This window comes from Aethalodelphis obliquidens, unplaced genomic scaffold (assembly GCF_003676395.1).
Source record: "Aethalodelphis obliquidens isolate GAN/ISIS:26980383/991018 unplaced genomic scaffold, ASM367639v1 scaffold71, whole genome shotgun sequence".
Taxonomy (NCBI): Eukaryota; Metazoa; Chordata; class Mammalia; order Artiodactyla; family Delphinidae; genus Aethalodelphis; species Aethalodelphis obliquidens.
The window spans coordinates 10,798,893-10,819,114 of NW_020838015.1; positions in this window are offsets into that span (position 1 = coordinate 10,798,893).

A 20,222-nucleotide genomic window follows, 5' to 3' on the forward strand; every position below is an offset into this window, starting at 1 on the left:
AGAAATTGGTAAGAAATGAAACCATATAAGTGGTCAGGGTCAGGGTCATGAAGGGCTTTATAGAACATAAGAAATTTGAATATTATCTTATTGGTGATGGGGAGCTGTCATAGGGTTTTTACAAAGGTAATGACAACATCATTTGTATATTATAGATACATCATTATGGCTGCTGTGTGAAGGATGGGGAGGTGTTAGGGCTAGACTAGAAAATGGAGACCATTAAGTCAAAGTTAGTTGTAATGGTTGTTGAATTAAGGCAGGGGCAGTAAGACTAGAGACAAAAGAATAAATTTGACTGTTATTTGGGGGATAAAATCAATAGAACTTGGTGACTTGATTGGATTGGTGGGGGAATAAGGGAGAAAAATTAAGGATAATTTATTGGTTTCTGTCCTGAGGGGCTAGGTGGATATTGGTGCAATTTATTGAAACTGAAAATACAGAAGAAGGAAGAGGTTGAAGCGAGGTAGATGATAAGACCTGTTTTGTAGATGTTAAATTTGAAGAGCCCAGGAAATATCTCTGTGAAAATTTTTAGCGGGCTTTTGGATACACAAGTATCAAGTTCCAGGCAAGGTAATATAGATGCAGATTTGGGAGGCACTTTAATATCAGTAGTACTTGAAACCAAGAGGGTGAATTTGATTACCTAGGGAGAGTTTATAGAGGAAGAAGCAACAGGGAGGGAAGTTTGGGAAAACCCATCATTTAAGAGGAAGGTAAGTAAAAAAGCATCTAAAAGATAGAATATCAAAGTATAGTTTGAAAAGTAGGGCTTCCGTGGAGGGACAGTGGTTGAGAATCCACCTGCCAGTGCAGGAGACACGGGTTCGAGCCCTGGTCTGGGAAGATCCCACATGCCTCAGAGCAGCTGGTCCTGTGAGCCACAACTGCTGAGCCTGCATGCCACAACTACTGAAGCCTGTGTGCCTGGAGCCCATGCTCCACAACAAGAGAAGCCACAGCAATAAGCCTGTGCACTACAGTGAAGAGTAGCCCCCACTTGCCACAACTAGAGAAAAGCCCATGTGCAGCCACAGAGACCCAGTGCAGCCAAAGATAAAATTAAATTAAAAAAAGAAAAAGAAAGAAAAGGGGGAGACTCAGGAGAGGATGGCATCACCAAAAACAAGATGGGAGAGACTTCAAAAGTCAAATTCTGCTAAGAGTTGTAGGTGAAATTAAAACTGAAAAGTGTCCACTGATTTGACAGATAGGAGTTCACCAGGAACCTTACCATGTGGGAATAGTAGGAGCAGGAGCCAGACTTCAATAGGTTGAGGAGGGAATGAAAGGAGGAATTGGAGAGACTAAGTGTAAACAACTTATTCTACAAGAGTGGCTATAAAAGGAAAAAGGAGGATTTTCCAACTTCCGGAATGGCTAAGTAAGGAGCTCAAGGAAATCTCTACCCCAGAAAAACACTTAGTAAGCTGGTCAAAATTATCAAAGTCTTTGGAGATTGAGCAAAGGGCTTACAAAAAGTTAAGAAACATTTTTTAAAAAAATATATAGAAACTCAATAAGAACAGTGGGAGGCCATAGTATTTGAGCTAGAGACTGCAGCCATCCCTGACAGCTCTGCCATGCAGAAGAACTATTTCATCAGTCTCCACTGCCAAGTGGCAATTCTCTCTCCCCAGACCCCTGCGGTGGAAAAGCTATTTTGTGTGCTTTCAGAAGTTGTTAAACCTCGTCAGATCCCATTTTCCACAGCTCTGTTACATGGAAGATCTATATAGAATGGGTGGCAGTAGCCAGGAGGCACTTGTTCTCCACCCCAACTCCCACAATATAGGGAGAATCCAGGCAGGGCAGCTGATGAAGAAAATAGTCCCTCTTTCCTGCAGAGGTCTGTCTTATGAGAGAGCTGTTCCAATGCACTTGGCTGTCGAGTGGTAGCTCCCATCATGCCAAAATTTGGAGGGTAGAAGACCTATTCCAGGTAGAATCAGTGGCCAGTGAACACTACAGATCCCATCCTCCCCAGCTCTGAACTGAAAATAATCCATACTACATTGTGTCAGCAGCTGGGGGTGACACCAGTGCCTCCTGCATGTACCAGTGCCTCCTGCATGCTCACACACACACACACACACACACACACATACATCACCTGCTCCAGAGGGAGGATCTAGGTGGAACATCTAGTGAATAATGAGTTTCCCAATTCCTATTCCCATCCCACCCCTCAGCTCCTGATCTATAATGCAGAATATCTTCCCAGAGGCAGGTCTGAGTGAGCCTAAAAGACTGGCAACACTGTATCTCTGCCAAGGAACCCAACTACAATTAGATCAGACTGTGGAGCAATTTATGCTGCAGAGCATTGTTGAAAACAATAGAGCAATCAGCTAGCAATTAATAGAGGCAAACAGCTGGGTATAATACTAATAGGAGCAGACCAGCCAGGAGCTTAACAAGAACATCAGGGAAAGAGATAGTCAAAGAGAGACAAACTAAGATCACAGTCATTCCTGGTGGGCAGGAAAACTGTGTGCATGCCTCAGGCTGTACCCTTTGAGGAGCAACAGAAGCTCTGTATCAAGGGAGAAACAGGCCTCACTGAAATAGTCCAGCTAAGTCACAAAACAAACAAATAAGCAGTCAAGCAATAAAAACCAAGACAGGAGAGAGGGAATCTATATCCAGAGTTGTTTCAATATATTATTTAAAATTTCCATTGTAACAAAAAATTGAGACATGCAAAGAAACATCAAGGTATGACCCATGTACAGGAGAAAAGCATACAAAGGAAACTGCCTTTGAGGGGACCCAGATATTAACTTAGTGGGCAAAGACTCATTATAAAGATGCTCAAATAGCTAATGGAAACCTTGCTTAAAGAATTAAAAGAAGGTATGATGACAATATCTCATAAAGGAGAAATTATAGAAAGAAAATATTTAAAAAAAAGAATCAAAGTGAATGGATTTGAAAAGTACAGTAAACAACTGAAAAAAAGTCACTAAAAGAGCTCAACAATAGGGACTTCCTTGGTGGCGCAGTGGTTAAGAATCCACCTGCCAATGCAGGGGACATGGGTTCAAGCTCTAATCCAGGAAGATCTCACATGCCGCAGAGTAACTAAGCCCATGCACTGCAACTACTGAGCCTGCACTCTAGAGCTTGCATGCCACAACTACTGAAGCCCGCATGCCTAGAGCCTGTGCTCAGTAACAAGAGAAGCCACCAAAATGAGAAGCCCACACACCACAACGAAGAGTAGCACCTGCTTGCTGCAACTAGAGAAAGCCCGCACACAGCAACAAACACCCAATGCAGCCAAAAATAGATAAATAAATAAATAAATTTATTTTTAAAAAAGGGCTCAACAATAGATTAGAGTTGGCAAAAGAAAAAAAATCAGTGAACTAGAAGATAGATTAAAAATATTAGGCAATCTGGCTGATTGGTTCAATGTGGTGGAGTAGAAGGCAGTGCGCTCACTCCCTCTTGGGAGAGCACCAGAATCACAACTAACTGCTGAACAATCATCGACTGGAAGACACTGGAACTCACCAGAAAAGATACACAACATACAAAGACAAAGGAGAAGCCACAATGAGACAGTAGGAGGGGTGCAATCACAATAAAATCCATTCCCATAACTGCTGGGTGGGTGACTCACAAACTGGAGAACACTTATACCACAGAAATCCACCCACTGGACTGAAGGTTCTGAGCCCCACATCAGGCTCCCCAACCTGGGGTTCCAGCAACAGGAGGAGGAATTCCTAGAGAATCAGATTTTGAAGGCTAGTGGGATTTGATTGCAGGACTTCTACAGGACAGGGGGAAAGAGAGACTCCACTCTTGGAGGGTGTACACAAAGTAGTGTGCACATCAGGACCCAGGGGAAGGACCAGTGACCCCATAGGAGACGGAAACAGACCTCCCTGCTAGTGTTAGAGGGTCTCCTACAGAGGCGAGGGGTGGCTGTGGTTCACCGTGAGGACAAGGACACTAGCAGCAGAAGTTCTGGGAAATACTCCTTGGCATGAGCCCTCCCAGAGTCCACCGTTAACCCCACCAAAGAGCTGGGTAGGCTCCAGTGTTGGGTCACCTCAGGCCAAACAACCAACCCAGGCACACCCATCAGCAGGCAAGCAGATTAAAGTTTTACTGAGCTCTGACCACCAGAGCAACACCAGTTCTACCCACCACCAGTCCCTCCCATCAGGAAACTTGCAGAAGCCTCTTAGAAAGCCTCATCCAAAAGAGGGCAGACAGCAGAAGCAAGAAGAACTACAATCCTGCAGCCTGTGGAACAAAAAACACATTCACAGAAAGACAGACAAGATGAAAAGGCAGAGGGCTATGCACCAGCTGAAGGAACAAGATAAAACTCCAGAAAAGCAACTAAATGAAGTGGAGATAGGAACACTTCCAGAAAAAGAATTCAGAATAATGATAGTGAAGATAATCCGGGACCTCAGAAAAAGAATGGAGGCAAAGATCAGGAAGATGCAAGAAATGTTTAACAAAGACCTAGAAGAATTAAAGAAAAAACACCTAGAAGAATTAAGAACAAACAAACAGAGGTGAACAATTCAATAAATGAAATGAAAAATACACTAGAAGGAATCAATAGCAGAATAACTGAGGCAGAAGAACAGATAAGTGACCTGGAAGACAGAATGGTAGAATTCACTGCCGTGGAACAGAATAAAGAAAAAAGAATGAAAAGAAATGAAGATAGCCTAAGGGACCTCTGGGACAACATTAAACGCAACAACATTCACATTATAGGGGTCCCAGAAGGAGCAGAGAGAGAGAAAGGACCCAAGAAAACATTTAAAGAGATTATTGTCAAAAACTTCCCTACATGGGAAAGGAAATAGCCATCCAAGTCCAGGAAGTGCAGAGTCCCAGGCAGGATAAACGCAAGGAGAAGCACACCGAAACATAGTAATCAAATTGACAAAAATTAAAGAGAAAGACAAATTATTGAAAGCAGCAAGGGAAAAATGACAAATAACATACAAGGGAACTCTCAAAAGGTTAACAGCTGATTTCCCAGAAGAAACTCTACAAGCCAGAAGAGAGTGGCATGATATATTTAAAGTGAAGAAAGGGAAGAATCTACAACCAAGATTACACTACCCAGCAGGATCTCATTCAGATTCGATGGGGAAATCAAGACCTTTACAGGCAAGCAAAATCTAAGAGAATTCAGCACCACCAAACCAGCTCTACAACAAATGCTAAAGGAAATTCTCTAAGTGGGAAACACAAGAGAAGAAAAGGACTTACAAAAACAAACCCATAACAATTAAGAAAATGGTAACAGGAACATACATATCAATAATTACCTTAAACGTGAATGGATTAAATGCTCCAACCAAAAGACACAGGCTCACTGAATGGATACAAAAACAAGACCCATATATATGCTGTCTACAAGAGACCCACTTCAGACCTAGGGACACATACAGACTGAAAGTGAGGGGATGGAAAAAGATATTCCATCCAAATGGAAACCAAAAGAAAGGTGGAGTAGCAATACTCATATGAGATAAAATAGAGTTTAAAATAAAGAATGTTACAAGAGACAAGGAAGGACACTACATAATGATCAAGGGATCAATCCAAAAAGAAAATATAACAAATATAAATATTTATGCACCCAACACAGGAGCACCTCAATACATAAGGCAACTGCTAACAGCTATAACAGAGGAAATTGACAATAACACAGTGATAGTTGGGGACTTTAACACCTCGCTTATAACAATGGACAGATCATCCAAATAGAAAATTAATAAGGAAACACAATCTTTAAATGACACATAGACCAGATAGATTTAATTGATATTTATAGGACATTCCATCCAAAATAGCAGATTACACGTTCTTCTCAAGTGCACACAGAACATTCTCCAGGATAGATCCCATCTTGTGTCACAAATCAAGCCTCAGTAAATTTAAGAAAATTGAAATCATATCAAGCATCTTTTCTGACCATGGCACTATGAGATTAGAAATCAGTTACACAGAAAAAAAAAGTAAAAAACACAACACATGGAGGCTAAACAATACGTTACTAAATAACCAAGAGATAACTGAATAAATCAAAGAGGAAATTAAAAAATACCTAGAGAAAAATTACAATGAAAACAGGACAATCCAAAACCTATGGGATGCAGCAAAAGCAGTTCTAAGAGGGAAGTTTATAGCAATACAAGCCTACCTCAAGAAACAAGAAAAATCTCAAATAAACAATCTAAATTTACACCTAAAGGAACTAGAGAAAGAAGAACAAACAAGACCCAAAGTTAGTAGAAGGACAGAAATCATAAAGATCAGAGCAGAAATAAATGAAATAGAAACAAAGAAAACAATAGCAAAGATCAATAAAACTAAAAGCTGGTTCCTTGAGAAAATAAACAAAATTGATAAACTATAGCCAGACTCATCAAGAAAAAGAGGGAGAGGACTCAAATCAATAAAATTAGAAATGAAAAAGGAGAAGTTACAAAGGACACCGCAGAAATACAGAGCATCCTAAGAGACTATCATAAGCAGCTCAATGCCAATAAAATGGACAACCTGGAAGAAATGGACAAATTCTTAGAAAGGTATAACCTTCCAAGACTAAACCAGGAAAAAATAGAAAATATGAACACACCAATCACAAGTAATGAAATTGAAACTGTGATTATAAATCTTCCAACATGGCTTCCCTGGTGGCACAGTGGTTAACAATCTGCCTGCCAATGCAGGGGACACGGGTTCGAGCCCTGGTCTGGGAAGATCCCACATGCCACAGAGCAACTAATCCCGACAGCCACACCTACTGAGCCTGCGCCTCTGGAGCCTGTGCTCTGCAAAAGGAGAGGCTGTGACAGTGAGAGGCCCACGCACTGTGATGAAGAGTGGCCCCCGCTTGCTACAACTGGAGAAAGCCCTCATACAGAAATGAAGACCCAACACAGCCAAAAATAAATAAATAAATAATAAATAAATAAATAAATAAATAAAAATTTAAAAAGAAGTGTGTTAGCTTTCCATTCAGTGGTCTCAGACTTAAAAAAAAAAAAATCTTCCAACAAACAAAAGTCTAGGACCAGATGGCTTCACAGGTAAGTTCTATTAAATATTTAGAGAAAAGCTAACACCCAACCTTCTCAAACTCTTCCAAAAAATTTCAGAGGAAGGAACACTCCCAAACTCATTCTATGAGACCACCATCATCCTGATACCAAAACCAGAAAAAGATACTACATAAAACGAAAATTAGAGACCAATATCACTGATGAATATAGATGCAAAATTCCTCAACAAAATACTAGCAAACAGAATTCAACAACACATTAAAAGGATCATACACCATGATCAAGTGGAATTTATCCCAAGGATGCAAGGATTCTTCAACATACGCAAATCAATCAATGTGATACACCACATTAACAAACTGAAGAATAAAAACCATATGATCATGTCAATTGATGCAGAAAAAGCTTTTGACAAAATTCAACACTCATTTAAGATGAAAACTCTCCAGAAAGTGGGCATAGAGGGAACCTACCTCAACATAAAAAAGGCCATATACTACAAACCCACAGCAAACATCATTCTCAGTGGTGAAAACTGAAAGCATTTCCTCTACGATCAGGAACAAGACAAGGATATCCACTGTCACCACTATTATTCAACATAGTTTTGGAGGTCATAGCCATGGCAATCAGAGAGAAGAAGAAATAAAAGTAATCCAAATTGGAAAGAAGTAAAACTGTCACTGTTTGCAGATGACATGATACTATACATAGAGAATCTTAAAGATGCCACCAGAAAACTACTAGAGCTAATCAATGAATTTGGTAAAGTTGCAGTATACAAAATTAATGCACAGAAATCGCTTGCATTCCTATACACTAATGATGAAAAATCTGAAGGAGAAATTAAGGAAACACTCCCATTTACCACTGCAACAGAAAGAAAAAAATGCCTGGGAATAAACCTACTTAGGGAGACAAAAGACCTGTATGCAGAAAACTATAAGACACTAATGAAAGAAATTAAAGATGATACAAACAGATGGAGAATTATAACATGTTCTGGGTTTGGAAGAATCAGTATTGTGAAAATGACTATACTACCCAAGCAATCTACAGATTCAATGCAATTCCTATCAAATTACCAATGACATTTTTTACAGAACTAGAAAAAAATCTTAAAATTTGTATGGAGACAAAAAAGACACCGAATAGCCAAAGCAGTCTTGAGGGAAAAAAACGGAGCTGGAGGAATCAGACTCCCTGACTTCAGACTATACTACAAAGGTACAGTAATCAAGACAATGTGGTACTTGTACAAAAACAGACATATAGATCAATGGAAGAGGATAGAAAGCCTAGAGATAAACCCATGCACCTATGGTCAACTAATCTGTGACAAAGGAGGCAAGAATATACAATGGAGAAAAGACAGTCTCTTCAATAAGTGATGCTGGGAAAACTGGACAGCTACATGTAAAAGAATGAAATTAGAACACTCCCTAACACCATACACATAAATAAACTCAAAATGGATTAGAAACCTAAATGTAAGACTGGACACTGTAAAACTCTTAGAGGAATATATAGGAAGAACACTTCCTGACATAAATCACAGCAATATCTTTTTTAATGGAAATTAAAACAAAAATAAACAAATGGGACCTAATGAAACTTAAAAGCTTTTGCAAAGCAAAGGAAACTACAAAGAAGACTAAAAGATAACCCTCAGAATGGGAGAAAATATTTGCAAATGTATCAACGGAGAAAGGATTAATCTCCAAAATATATACACAGCTCATGTAGCTCAATATTAAACAAACGAGCAACCCAATCAAAAATGGGCAGAAGACCTAAATAGACATTTCTCCAAAGAAGACATACAGATGGCCACGAAGCACACGAAAATCTGCTCAATATCACTAATTATTAGAGAAATGAAAATCAAAACTACAATGTTGTATCACCTCACACCAGTTAGAATGGGCATCATCAGAAAATCTACAAACAACAAATGCTGGAGAGGGTGTGGAGAAAATGGAACCCTCTTGCACTGTTGGTGGGAATGTAAATTGATACAGCCACTATGGAGAACAGTATGGATGTTCCTTAAAATACTAAAAATAGAATTACCATATGACCCAGCAATCCCACTACTGGGCATATACCCAGAGAAAACCATAATTCAAAAAGGCACATGCACCCCAATGTTCATTGAAACACTATTTACAATACCCAGCTCATGGAAGCAACCTATATGCCCATCAACAGATGAATGGGTAAAGAAGATGTGGTACATATATACAATGGAATATTACTCAGCCATAAAAAGGAACGAAATTGGGTTATTTGTAGAGACATGCATGGATCTAGAGACTGTCATACAGAGTGAAGTAAGTCAGAAAGAGAAAAACTAATATCATATATTAATGCATATATGTGGAACCTAGAAAAATAGTACAGCTCAACTGGTTTGCAGGGCAGAAATAGAGACACAGATATAAAGAACAAACGTATGGACACCAAGAGGGGAAATTGGCAGTGGGGGGTGGTGGTGTGATGAATTGGGAAGTTGGGGTTGACATATATACTCTAATATATATATATATATATATATATATATATATATATATATATATATATAAAATGGATAACTAATAAGACCCTGCTGTATAAAATAAATAAATAAAAGTCTAAAATTCAAACAAAATTAGGCAATCTGAACAGAGAGGAAAAAGAGTGAAAAACAATTGAAGAGGGATTCAGATAAATATGGAACTTCATTAACTTATCAATATATGCATAGTGGGAATACCAGAAGGAAAGGAGAGAGATAAATGAACAGGAAAGTATTTACAGAAATATTGTCTGAAATTTTCGCAGAATGATGAAAAATATTAATCTACACATGCAAGAAGATCAATAAACTCCAAGAAGAATAAATTCAATGAGAGCCACATACAGACATATCATAGTTAAAATGTTGAAAGGCAAAGAGAGAATCTTAAAATCAGTGAAAGAAAAATGGCTCATTATATGCAAGGACGACACTATGAGTGAATAACTTCTCATGAGAAACAATGGAGGCCAGGAAGCAGTGACATGACATCTTAAAACAGGTTAAAAAAAATCCTGTCAAGCAATAATCTTATACAGTTGACCTTTCAACGGAATGATTTTGAACTGCACTGGTGCACCTATATGTAATTGTTTTCAGTAGTCAATACTGTAGTACTACACAATCCATGGTTGGTTGAACCCAAGGATCCAAATATGTGGTTCCTCTGTATCCAAGGTTCCTCTGTATCCACAGATACAGAAGAATCACGTATACAGAAGGCTGACTTTACTTTATATGCAGATTTTTGACTGCAATGAGGGTTGGTGCCCCTAACTCCTGCATTGTTCAAGGATCAACTGTACTTAGTCAAACTATCTTTCAGAAAGGAAGGGGAAATAAAGACGTTCTAAGATCAGCAAAACTTGAGAGAATTTGTTGTTAGCAGATGTGATTTAGTGTTCATGTTGTTAGCAAGAATACTAAAGAAAATTCTTCAGGCTGAAAGAACGTGACAGCAGATAGTAATTAAAATACACAAGAGAAACAATTAACACTGATAAAGGTAATTATGTAAGAAATTATAACAGTATAGCTGATTTAAAAAGCAATTTTTCCAATAGATATGCAAAGTCTTAAACATCAGCTTGCAACCACATATCCCACCCCAGAGCTCTGGTAAGATCATACACAAATCCAGTGGCAAATCAAGGACTAAATAAATTACAAGGAAGAGGCCTAAAGTGACCTAAACTCTCTCAATGACATGAGAAACATACAGACTGCATTCAAATCAGCTGTGGGACACTGCACATATGAAATTGTCATGGGCCCATGAGATTTCCAGGTAGTACTCCAGTGATTTTCTTTCACCATTAGAAGATACTTGAATGTCAAGGACTCTCCTTCCATCCTAAGCTCCTTTTCAGCAGGAGTCAAGACTGCTAGACCAAGGTAAGGCACTGTTCCAATACTTCTGTTCTACCTGGGGAACTGATGTTACCTAAAGCAAGTCCAAAGGGAGAACTGCCTGGCAGCAATGAAGCCTGGTGCTGACAACTCTTCCTGAACCTCCTACAGTCAGTAAGGTGTGCTGGAGTGTCCTTGAGGCACATTCTCCTCACTGTAAGTCAGTCCCACATGTGCAGGAGAGACCTGAGGACAGCAAGTCACAACCCCATCAAAAATACCTCATAAAAAAGGGAATTTAATTCCTCCACAAACACAGGCACCACTTATGATGATAAAAATAAGCAGATATTCTCCATCTTTACCTTAGAGAAGATAGTAGTAACCCTATGGTATCCATGGCAGGTTGAATGTAGGGTTGTTTTTTTTTTAAATTAATTCTGGAAGAATTACATGGAGAAGGAGGTCAAATAACCTCAGGACCAAGAAACAGCTGAGCTCACACTCATTGTAGGATCCTTGAGACTATTACTTTGCTTAACTTTGTACTTTGCTCACCTCAAAGACCTTTCTTTTTGAACGGTCTTTTGTAGTGAAGTGGACAGTGTCTTTTGTTCCTTGTGGATATTGTTCCTCATTAATCTCCACTGCCATCTAATATTTATGTACACATAGCCTGAGAATCTTCCCTGAAATCCCTCTCACTGTAGATCTGCTGCTTTTTGGGTGTGAGACATAAGACATATGATCTTACAGGAATTTTTCTTATCCCAGCATTTTTTAGTACACAGGAATTGTCCAATAAAGCTTATGTGCTGGTTAGTTGATATTAAAACAAGCAATCATATAATCATATTTTGGGCCTATGACATATAGAATGTGATCCATTTGATAATAAAAGGACAAAGGATGCAGGTAGGAAAAAAGGTGATTCAGAGTGAGAAAATGACACCAGATGGTAACTTGAATACACAGGAAGAAACAAAGAGAAAAAAATGGTTAATTAAGAAGGCTATTATAATAAACTGTATAAAATATACTTGCTGTTCTTTCTTCCCTCAGCTTCTTTCAAATATATAAATTTATATAATGCAATAATTAAAACAATCTATATTGGTTTTTATTTTATATATATATTTCTATATATATATATATATATATATATATATATATATATATATATAAAACATATATAACAATAATAGCACAAAACAGGGGAAGATATAGTTTTATAGGAATAGAGTTTCTACATCATACTGGAATTATACTAATTCTAATATAGATTCTGACAAGTTAAGATGTATATGGAAATCCCTAGAGAAACCAGTAAGAATATAACTAAGAACATATAGTGAAAAAATAATTAATGGTACTAAAATGTTTCACTAAGAATATTCACTCAATGCAAATAAAGCATTAAAGGAGGAACAGCAAACACACGAGACATAGAAAACCAAAAATAAAATGATAGACACAAATCCAATCTCTCAATAATAATATTCAATGTTAATGGATTTAAAAATTCAATCAAAAAAGAGAGATTATCAAATTGTATAAAAACACAAGCCCACTTAAAGAATGACATCGAATCATAGGATTATAGAATATTTTTCTTCCCCTCACACCTAACCACAACATCAACAGTGTTCCTTTATAATAACAGTGGAATACAGCTGAAAGAACAGTGGACTCTACCTAGGAAGGAGCTTCTAGGCAAACTCAAAGACAACAGGGGAGACAAAAATGAGGACACTACAGGAAATTGAAGTTTTCTGCAGAAAACATTAAAGGCAGCATAACTCCTAGCCAGATAAACATAAAATCTCACACTAAAGGCATATTTACCTCAGTTCCTATTACCTGATACATCATGTCTAGTTTTCAACAAAAATTTACAAGGAGTGGTAAAAGGCAAAACAAAACCAAACTAAAACAATATGAGGAGACACAGCAAGCATCAGAATGAGACTCAGATATGGCAGAAGGTGTCTCAATAGAAATTTCCAAAACTGAAATGCAAAGAGAAAAAAGAATGAACAAGACATAATAGAATATCTAAAAGCTAGGGACAATTAGAAAATGTGTAACATTTGTGTAATGGGAATACCAGAAGGAAAATAGAAAAAGGAGCAGAAGAAATATATACAGTAATAATGGCTGAGAATTTTCCAAAATTAATGACAGACACCAAACCACAGATCCCAGAAGCTCAGAGAACACCATGATGGATAAATATCAAACAATCTGCACCAAGGCAATTCATATTCAAACTGCAGAAAATCAAAGACAGAGAGGAAATTTTGAAAGAAGCCAGAGAAAAATAAAACAATCAATCTTCTCTTCAGAAATAATACAAGCACAAAAAGAGTAGAGAGAAATATTTAAAGTATAGAAAGAGAAAACCTTCCTACCCACCTAGAGTTCTTTGTCCTTCAAAAATGAAGTAGGTCGTTTCCTCTATGTCCACATTCTGGAGAGTTTTTATCATAAATGGGTGTTGAATTTTGTCAAAAGCTTTTTCTGCATCTATTGAGATGATCATATGGTTTTTATTCTTTAATTTGTTAATATGGCGTATCACATTGATTGATTTGCATATATTGAAGAATCCTTGCATCCCTGGGATAAATCCCACTTGATCATGGTGTGTGATCTTTTTAATGTGTTGTTGGATTCTGTTTGCTAGTATTTTGTTGAGGAGTTTTACATATATATTAATCAGTGATATTGGTCTGTAATTTTCATTTTTTGTGATATCTTTGTCTGGTTTTGGTATCAGGGTGATAGTGGCCTCGTAGAATGAGTTTGGGAGTGTTCCTCCCTCTGCAATTTTTTGGAAGAGTTAGAGAAGGATAGGTGTTAACTCTTCTCTAAATGTTTGATAGAATTCAGCTGTGAAGCCATCTGGTCCTGGACTGTTGTTTGTTGGAAGATTTTTAATTGCAGTTTCAATTTCATTACTTGTGATTTGTCTGTTTATATGTTCTAATTCTTCCTGGTTCATTCTTGGAAAGTTGTCCCTTTCCAAGAATTTGTCCATTTCTTCCAGGTTGTCCATTTAATTGGCATATAATTGCTTGTAGGATACTTTTATGATCCTTTGTATTTCTTCAGTGCCATTTATGATTTCTCTTTTTTCATTTCTAAATTTATTGATTTGAGTGCTCTCCCTTTTTTTCTTGATGAGTCTGGTTAAAGGTTTATCAATTTTGTTTATCTTCTTAAAGAACAAAATTTTTAGTTTTACTGATCTTTGCTATTGTTTTATTTGTTTCAATTTCATTTATTTCTACTCTGATATTTATGATTTAATTCCTTCTACTAACTTGGGGTTTTCTTTGTTCTTCTTTTTCTAGTTCCTTTAGGTGTAAGATTAGATTTTTTTATTTTAGATTTTTCTTGTTTCTTGAGGTGAGCTTGAATTGCTATAAACTACCCTCTTAGAACTGCTTTTGCTGTGTCCCATAGGTTTTAGATTGTCGTGTTTTAATTGTCATTTGTTTCTAGGTGTTTTTCACTTCTTCTTTGATTTCTTCAGTGATCTCTTGGTTATTTAGCATTGCACTGTTTAGCCTCCATGTGTTTGTGGTTTTTTACAGTTTTTCTTTCCTGTAATTGATTTCGAATCTCATAGCATTGTGGTCAGAAAAGATGCTTGATACAATCTCAGTTTTCTTAAATTTTCCAAGGCTTGATTTGTGACCCAAGATGTGATCTATCCTGGAGAACTTTCTGTATTCACTTGAGAATAAAGTATATTCTTCTTCTTTTGGGTGGAATGTCCTATAAATATCAATTAAGTCAATCTGCTCCATTGTGTCATTTAAAGCTTTTGTTTACTTATTTATTATCTGTTTGGATGATTCGTCCATTGGTGTCAGTGGGGGTGTTAAAGTCTCCCGCTATTATTGTGTTACTGTTGATTTCCACTTTCATGGCTGTTAGCATTTGTCTTATGTATTGATGTGCTCCTATGTTGGGTGCATAAATATCTATAATTGTTATGTTTTCTTCTTGGTGAAAACTGAAAGCATTTCCTCTAAGATCAGGAACAAGACAAGGATGTCCACACTTGCCACTATTGTTCAACAGAGTATTAGAAGTCCTGGTCATGGCAATCAGAGAAGAAAAAGAAATAAAAGGAATACAAATTGGAAAAGAACAAGTAAAACTGTCACTGTTTGCAGGTGACATGATACTATACACAGAAAATCCTAAAGATGCCACCAGAAAACTACTAGAACTAATCAATGAATTTGGTAGGGTTGCAGGGTACAAAATTAATACACAGAAATCTCTTGAATTCCTAGGCAGTAACAACAAAAGATCAGAAAGAGAAATTAAAGCAACAATCCCATTCACCATTGCAAAAAAATAATTAAAAACCTAGGAATAAACCTACCTGAGGAAGCAAAACACCTTTACTCAGAAAACTATAAAACACTGATGAAAGAAATCAAATATAACACAAACAGATGAAGAGATATACCATGCTCCTGGATTGGAAGAATCAGTATTATGAAAATGACTATACTACCCAAAGCAATCTACAGGTTCAGTGCAATCCCTATCAAATTACCAATGACATTTTGCACAGAATTAGAACAAAAAATGTTACAATTTGTATGGAAACACAGAAGACCCCAAATAGCCAAAGAAATCTTGGGAAAGAAAAATGGAGCTGGAGAAATCAGACTCCCTGACTTCAGACTATACTACAAAACTACAGTAATCAAGACAATATGGTACTGGCACAAAAATAGAAATATAGATCAATGGAACAGGATAGAATGCCCAGCAATAAACCCACACACCTATGGTCAACTAATCTATGACAAAGGAGGCAAGGATATACAATGGTAAAAAGACACCCTCTTCAATAAATGGTGCTAGGAAAACTGGACAACTGCATGTAAAAGTATGAAATTAGAACACTCCCTAACACCAAACAAAAAAATAAACTCAAAATGAATTAAAGACCTAAATGTAAGAGCAGACACTATAAAACTCTTAGAGGAAAACATAGGAAAAACACTCTTTGACATAAATCACAGCAAGACCTTTTATGACCCACCTCCTAGAGTAATGAAAATAAAAACAAAAATAAGCAAATGGGACCTAATTAAACTTAAAAAGCTTTTGCACAGCAAAAGAAACCATAAACAATACAAAAATACAACACAGAATGGGAGAAAATATTTGCAAATGAATCAAAAGATTATCTCTAAAATATACAAACATCTCATGCAGCTAGATATAAAAAAATCAAAAAAATGGGTGGAAGTACTAAATAGACATTTTACCAAAGAAGACATACAGATGGTGCAGAGGCACATGGTTCTCAACATCACTAATTATTAGAGAAATGCAAATCAAAACCACAATGAGGTATCCCCTCACACCAGTCAGAATGGCCATCCTCAAAAAATCTACAAACTATAAATGCTGGAGATAGTGCAGAGGAAAGGGACCCTCTTGCATTGTGGGTGGAAATGTAAAGTGATACAGCCACTGTGCAGAACAGTACAGAGGTTCCTTAAAAACAAAAAATAGAACTACCATATGACCCAGCAATCCCACGACTGGGCATATACCCTTAGAAAACCATATTTCAAAAAATGTATGTACCCCAATGTTCATTGCAGCACCATTTACAATAGCCAGGACATGGAAACAACTTAAATGGACATAGACAGATGAATGGATAAAGAAGATGTGGTACAGACCTACTAGAGAATGGACTTGAGGATATGGGGAAGGGGAAGGGGAAGCTGTGACAAAGTGAGAGAGTGGAATGGACATATATACACTACCAAACGTAAAATAGATAGCTAGTGGGAAGCAGCCACATAGCATCGGGAGATCAGCTCGGTGGTTTGTGACCACCTAGAGGGGTGGGATAGGGAGGGTGGGAGGGAGGGAGACGCAAGAGGGAAGAGCTATGGGAACATATGTATATGTATAACTGATTCACTTCGTTATAAAGCAGAAACTAACACACCATTGTAAAGCAAATATACTCCAATAAAGATGTTAAAAAAAGATGTGGTATATATATATATAATGGACTATTACTCAGCCATAGAAATAAATGAAAATGGGTCATTTGTAGAGATGTGGATGGACCTAAAGTCTGTCATACAGAGTGAAGTAAGTCAGAAAGAGAAAAACAAATATGAAACGTGAATGCATATATGTGGATTCTTGAAAAATGGTACAGATGAATGTATTTGCAGGGCAGGAATAGAAATGCAAATGTAGAGAACATACTTGTGGACACAGCAAGGGATGGGGAGGGTGGGATGAATCGGGAGATTATGTTTGACATAAATACACTACCAAGTGTAAAATAGATAGCTAGTGGGACCATGCTGTATAGCACAGGGAGCTCAGCTCGGTGCTCTGTGATGACCTAGATGGGTGGGATGAAGGGGGAGGGAGGTCCAAGTGAGAGGGGATATGTGTATACATATAGCTGATCCACTTCACAGCAAAGACTAACACAACATTGTAAAGCAGTTATACTCCATTAAAAACAAAAGAAAACAAACAAACAAAAGCGAAGGAGAGGTAAAATTTTTTCCTCAGACCAACTGAAAGTGTAGCAATTTGTCACTAGTAAACCTTCCTTGCGAGAAAGGTTAAAAGAAGTTCTTAAGAGAGAAGGAAAATGACATAGGTCAGAAACTCAGATTTAGATAATGGAAGAATGTTAGAAAAGCAATATATGAAAGTAAAATAAAATATTGAATATTTCTTATTCCTAGTTGATCTAACAGATAACAGTTTATTTAAAATAATAATAGTAACAATGTATTTAGTGATTGTAGCTTGTGGATAAGTGAAATGAATGATTGCTATGTTATGAGGTATTGAGAGGGAGGAATTGGGAATACTTTGTTATAAAGTGTCCATACTTCTTGTGAATCAATAGTATTTTATTTTACAATATTTTAAAGGGACTTATATTAATTGTAAATGTATATTGTAAACTCTAGGGAAACTACTAAAATATAAAAGAAGTATTATTGATATGCTAAGAAAGCAAAGAAAATGAAATAATACAAAATACTCAATTAAAATCAGAGAAAGTAGAAAAATAGAAGATAAAATAAGAAACAAAGAACAAGTTCAATAAATGCCAAAGTGTTAGAGGCATGGTAAAGATGAATCTAACTATATCAATAATCACTTTAAGTGTGCATAATATAACTACATCAATTAAAAGACAAGCACTGTCAGAGGAGATAAAAAATAAGACCCAACTATATGTTGTCTAAAAGTAATATAAATATAAAGAAACAAATATATTAAAAGTAAAGAATGGAGAAAGATATACCAAGATTCTAATCAAAAGAAAGCTGGAGTAGCTATATTAATTTCAGACAAAACAGGCTTCAGAGCAAGGAAATTTATCAGGGATAAAGAAGGGCATTACATAATGATAAAGGGGTCAATCGTCTAAGAAGATATAACAATCATGAAAAAGTATGCACTAATACACAGTGCATCAATATATGTGAGGCAAAAAGTGATAGACCTACAAGGAGAAATAGAGAAATTCATTATTAAGTTGGAGACTTCAACACCCTTCTATTGACAGATCCAGCTGGCAGAAAATCTGTAAAGATATATGTGAACTCAACAGCAACATCAATCAACTAGATCTAATTGACATTTACAGAATATTTCATCCAACAACAGCAGAATACACATTATTCTCAATCTCACATGGAACAACACCAAGATAGACCACATTCTGGGCCATAAATACATCTTAAAAATTTAAAAGAATATAAATCATACAAAATATGCTTTCAGACTAAATTGGAATCAAACTAGAAGTCAATAATAGAAAGATAACTGGAAAATTCCAAAATATTTAGAGATTGAGTAACACACTTCTAAATAACAAATGGGTCAAAGAAGAAATACTACAAGAAATCTTAAAATATTTTGAACTAAATGAAGATGAAAATACAACATCAAAATGTGTGAGATGCAGCAAAATCAGTGTTTAGAGGGAACTTTATAGCATTGAATTAATATTTTAGAAAAGAAGATAAATATAAAAGCAATAATCATACTTTCCACTTTAGGAAACTAGAAAAAGAAAAGCAATATAAGCCAAAAAGAAGCAGAAAAAAAAAGAAATAATAAAAATTAAATTAGGGACTTCCCTGGTGGCGCAGTGGTTGAGAGTCCGCCTGCCGATGCAGGGGACACGGGTTCATGCCCAGGTGCGGGAGGATCCCACATGCCACGGAGCAGCTGGGCCTGTGAGCCATGGCCGCTGAGCCTGCGCGTCTGGAGACTGTGCTCCGCAACGGGAGAGGACACAGCAGTGAGAGGCCCCGTACCGCAAAAAAAAACAAAAAAACAACAAAAAAAACTAAATTAGGACCTTGTTGTTTGCCTATGTTCTATATAGTAGTATGTATCTGTTCTTCCCAAGTTCCTAATTTATCCCTCCCCCCTTTCCATTTTGGTTAACATATAGCACAGGGAACTGCATTCAATATGCTTTTTTTAAGTTTGTTTCTTTGTTTTTTTATCTTTATTGGAGTACAATTGCTTTACAATGGTGTGTTAGTTTCTGATTTATAACAAAGTGAATCAGTTATACATATACATATGTTCCCATATCTCTTCCCTCTTGCGTCTCCCTCCCTCCCACCCTCCCTATACCACCCCTCTAGGTGGTCACAAAGCACCAAGCTGATCTCCCTGTGCTATGCAGCTGCTTCCCACTAGCGATCTATTTTAAGGTTGGTAGTGTATATATGTCCATGCCATTCTCTCACTTTGTCACAGCTTCCCCTTCCCCCTCCCCATATCCTCAAATCCATTCCCTAGTAGGTCTGTGTCTTTATTCCCATCTTACCCCTAGGTTCTTCATGACATTTTTTCCCCTTAGATCCCATATATATGTGTTAGCATACTGTATTTGTCTGTCTCTTTCTGACTTACTTCACTCTGTTTGACAGACTCTAGGTCCATCCACCTCACTACAAATAACTCAATTTCGTTTCTTTTTATGGCTGAGTAATATTCCATTGTATATATGTGCCACATCTTCTTTATCCATTCACCTGATGATGGACACTTAGGTTGCTTCCATCACCTGGCTATTGTAAATAGAGCTGCAATGAACATTTTGGTACATGACACTTTTTGAATTATGGTTTTCTCAGGGTATAAGTCCAGTAGTGGGATTGCTGAGTCATATGGTAGTTCTATTTGTAGTTTTTTAA